This window comes from Empidonax traillii, unplaced genomic scaffold (genome assembly GCF_003031625.1).
Source record: "Empidonax traillii isolate 1590-97213 ecotype Southwest subspecies unplaced genomic scaffold, ASM303162v1 scaffold149:size904812, whole genome shotgun sequence".
Taxonomy (NCBI): Eukaryota; Metazoa; Chordata; class Aves; order Passeriformes; family Tyrannidae; genus Empidonax; species Empidonax traillii.
Window position 1 is genome coordinate 81,393 of NW_020955342.1, and position 4,582 is coordinate 85,974.

The window sequence follows — 4,582 nt, forward strand, 5'->3', positions numbered from 1 at the left end:
CCGTGAGGCTGTGCATTTTTTTAAAAGGGAATATTCCCCACAGTAGGGATGCTCTGAACAGCACAGCTCAGATTTCAAACCTTTAGAAAGGAGTTCCCTTTGGTTGCTATGCTTCAGGCTGCCTTCACTACTGCATTGGTGACATATCCTCTTCAATTTTCGTCTCTTTCTCCAAAATAAGCACGGAGGTATTAAAAAAGATAATACTTCATAACATTATCATTAACACTTACTATACAGTAGAGACCAAAAAAAAAAGGCTAAATGAAAATACAAGCACGATGTGTTACCTATTGCTTCATCTAGTTGGATAGACATTTGGCAGTTAATATTATTTTCCTTATCACTATCCTCTTTTTCACTTGATTTACAAAATGTTTATATACATGAAAATAAATATCATACAGTGGTAATATAATGGTATTAAAATCAATATAAAACAAGAGCTGCAGTACAGGACTGTACAGCAAGGGTGAGACTACTGGAGCTATCTAGTGAACTAATTCATATTTACAGAGAACTATGGCTTGATGGGAATGTCAGTCTTTCCTTGGAATAAGCAATGACCTCAAATGCTCTTTACCCTTTAAAACTTAGCTGGGAACCCAAGAACAAATGAACCCTAATCTCATTATGTTGCATTAAAGACCTTCTCAAATGATGAGAGACAGAAATGGTGCAGAAGCTAAGACTGACCAGCATCCCATCATGTACTATCCTAAGAGCCAACTTCTCACAGTTACAGAGTGGCAGCTGCAGTAAAGCTGGCACAGGCAACTTCCAAACAGATTAGAACAATAGCATGGGCGGGCAGGAATCCAGCTCAACCCCCAAACGGAAAGTGAGAACATACATAAAATCCCTAGATAAATGGATAAATGATAGAGACCTATTTACTTGTAATGCAATGTTTAGATGTTGCCTGCATATACTGGGATGAGTTTTCCTGTTTTCTGTTTTAAATAAAATATGAAGATCATGTACAAAGAATGCTGCCTCCACTGTCCCAGCAGAGCTCCTGTACATCTCTGTTTGGGCCTCCAGCAACATAGCAGAAATGTCAAGTACTCAAAAGATTCCTGTGTTATGTCCTGTAATGCTTGGCCTTTCACAGAGACGTTTGCCCATCCTCTTCAGTTCACTGAGGTCATGTTTTATAACGGTAACGTTCCCTGTATAGACACTAATGTCATTCTACCTCCACACCCCATGGCAGTTTACCAGCATTAGGACTGGTTTAACAGATAACTGCTGTTCCCATGTCAAATTCAGTTTCTCAACACCCTTATTAATGCTTTGGTAGAGGCCGCAGTACCAAATATGAAAATAATTTTTTTAAAGGCCTGACCAGCTACCATTTTAAAGCATTTGCTTGCACTGAAAAATGTCAGATTGCTCTTTTCTCCAGATCAGAATGTGGACATGTTTATAGAAACCCTTAACATCACAGCCAATAAGAGCTAAACTCCCTGCACATGCTTGAGGAGTAAAGGAAAATCCACAACAGATACTTTTTTGTCACCAAACTCACTCTTTATTTATCATAAACTAAACAGTGAAATAGAGAGAATATTTGGGTAGACTGAGCAACACTCATCCTAACTGTAAAAGGCAACCTTAAAAATTTTAAAAACATGGGTCAATCATTATACTCTGGTAACAAGCTGCAATAGTTGGTGCTTTACAAAAACACAGTGGTTAAAACATAGCACCCACGTGTAAGAATCCAGCACCCACGTGTAAGAATCCAATATCCTACTGAACAATGAGAAAGCAGGAATAGCAGAACTTTTTTCCCTTCCCAGCAGCATTAAAATCCCAGATTACTTGATCGAGGAGAGCATTAATGGAAATTTCACATCAGGCCAGCGTGTCTGTCCACATGGTCATCCAATAAAGACTGATGTGACAGTGAAAAAGAAGGGCAGAACACCGATTAGTCTCAGTTCTTAAACTCACAAGCTTTCCAACACTAGTGAACAACAGCAGAGCTTACAGTGTTTCACCACCTGTCTGTACAACACAGTTAATAGTCCATATATAACCCTTCCTACCTCTAATTCAGAAAGGAGACACACTCAGAATCTCCACATCACTGAAAGAAAGAACCAAGAGTTTTCAGAATTGTTTCCCAGACTTTTAAAATAAAGTTTACCATCTCTGTAACCCTTGTTAAATCACTGTTTTAATTATTCCAATCCTGCTGAAGCATCAGTCTGGATAGACAGATGTAAGTCTTCTCTAGGCCTCACCAGTCTGTTACCTTAGCCAATCAATGCTGTATCATTTCATGATGGCTCTTTGATCTTGTATTTGTTGGCTCTCATTGGTGATCAAAAACAGGGGGTTCTTATTCACATCATAATAGGCAAGCTTGTTCCTTCACAGAGCACTTCCTGGTGGTACACAGGTTTTGCTCACAGCCACAGGGTTTCCAGCCTACAGATTACTGGCAGTGTGTAGCACCAGCCTATCCATTCAGAATGGCCCTCACCACTGTGTCAGCTGCCTCAGGCCCAGATGTAGGAACCATCTCTAGCAAGCATCTTACCAAAATTATCTCACTCAGCAGTTCTTATCTCCTCTCTACTCCTGCCCAACATCATTTAAGTTCCACAGTGGGAATTCACCACTCAGATAGCAAGTCACTATCAACATTTGCCTCTGCTCTAGGCCAAGTAAGAAAAACTTTATTCCTATGCTGGGATTCCAGTTCATTGAAGCCATAGCTCAAACACTGCACTGCACCATCAGACAGATTATGCCAGCAGAGTAACTTGCAAATTTGCTGCTGAGCTTTTTCTCCCTTTAGAGAGCAGCTGCAAATCTGGGCAAACAGTCAAGCTTTCCTTATTTCTATTCAAGGATAAACAATTTACAACAAAAGAGAAAAAGCAAAAAGAATGTTTGGCATCTACTTCTATCATCTATGCCGACACTTACACTACTGCGTATGCTGTATGTCCATAATTTGCCACAACAGGATTTTCTAAACAACCTCTGAAAATATTAGGCACCTAACTTCTTGTCAGATAGGGTGGCAGCTGATATACAAGTGAACTGGTAAGAAAGATGCTGGATTTTCACCTTCAAGTCCTAGAGAAATATTATCCAGGATGCAAGGACTTTGGACACTCACAAAGGCAGCTTTAGTATTTTAAGCTTTTCTGTATCAGGATATTTAAGCACCTAAATATTTGAAGAAGTCTATCTCCTCATTTAAAATTGGAAATGCATTATCAGGAATATTTACCATGTGACGTAGGGATGGGAAACCTCATCAGCCTACACACACACACCCCTTAGTGTTTGGCCAAGCTATCAGCTTATTCTGAAGTTGGAGGCTGCATTTTGAGCTAGTAATACTGGTCTCAGTGGATTTTTAAGCTCTGTGGTTCCTCTGAAAGAGGCAAACACTATTTCAGGAGACCAAATCCTCCCTGTATACATTCAGGAGGGGTCAAGATCAAACAGAGCTGAATGTTACTCAACTATGAAGCAAAGCTTTATCAGAAATTGCTGCACCACTGTACCTAGAAAGGGAGTAGGGGAAAAACACTTATATTTTGCCTCTTCTACACAGGGAAACTCAGGACTCAGTACTTTCACCTCTCCCTGCCCTTTGTAACAGCGAGAACCTGAAAGGCAGCATCTAACATATAGAGTGGATATAGTCTTAAGCTGTGCCAGGGGAGGTTTAGTTTGGACATTAGGAAGAATTTCTTCATAGAAAGGATAATTAGACATTGAACTGGATTGCCCAGGGAGCTGATGGAGTCACTACCCCTGAAGATGTTTAAGGAAAGACTGGATGTGGCCCTTAGTGCCATGCTCTAGTTGACATGGTGGTGTTCAATCATAGGTTGGACTTGATGAGGTCAGAGGTCTTTTCCAACCTAATTGATTCTGTCATTCCATAACAGATGTACTGCTGACAACTGAAATTAAGGTCCGTGTACCTGCCATACCTTCCTATGGAATGCAGGAGGTTAAGGCCTACTTATAGCAGGGAATGGGGTCATGAACAAACAACTAGAGCTAGACAGTTAGGAAGCAACAGGGCATTTACATTCTAGTGGATTGTGGTAATGGACACAGAGATAAAGGCCCTCTGAAGAGAACAAGGGATCTGTAGCGTTAATATATTTAACCCGGGCTGTTACCGCGTAGCACACCGGGGAGATACCAATAACAGCGCGACAGTCGGCTCTACAGAGAGGTTTCCCAGAGTGCTGAAGTAGGAAAGCACTGCCACCGACAGCCGCTTACCTCCCCTTCTCCCACACATCCAGCCTTTCCTCCGCCGCCGCCCCCGCCTGGACACGCCCCTTCCCGCCTGGCCCCGCCTCTGCGGGGCGGGCGGCGTCCGCAGTCGCCACGGCAACGGCCCTTCGTCACCGCGGCCGGCGCCTCTGATTGGCGGGAATTGTTCGAGAAGGCGGCCGAGGGCGGAAGCGGAAGCCGCACGTGGAGCCGGTGAGTGGCTGCCGCAGTTTCTGGAAACTTCGTCTCATTGTCATATTTAAAGCGGCGGCGGCGCTGCCGCGTCCCCTCCCCGCCCGCCCGCGCACGCTGCCGGTGC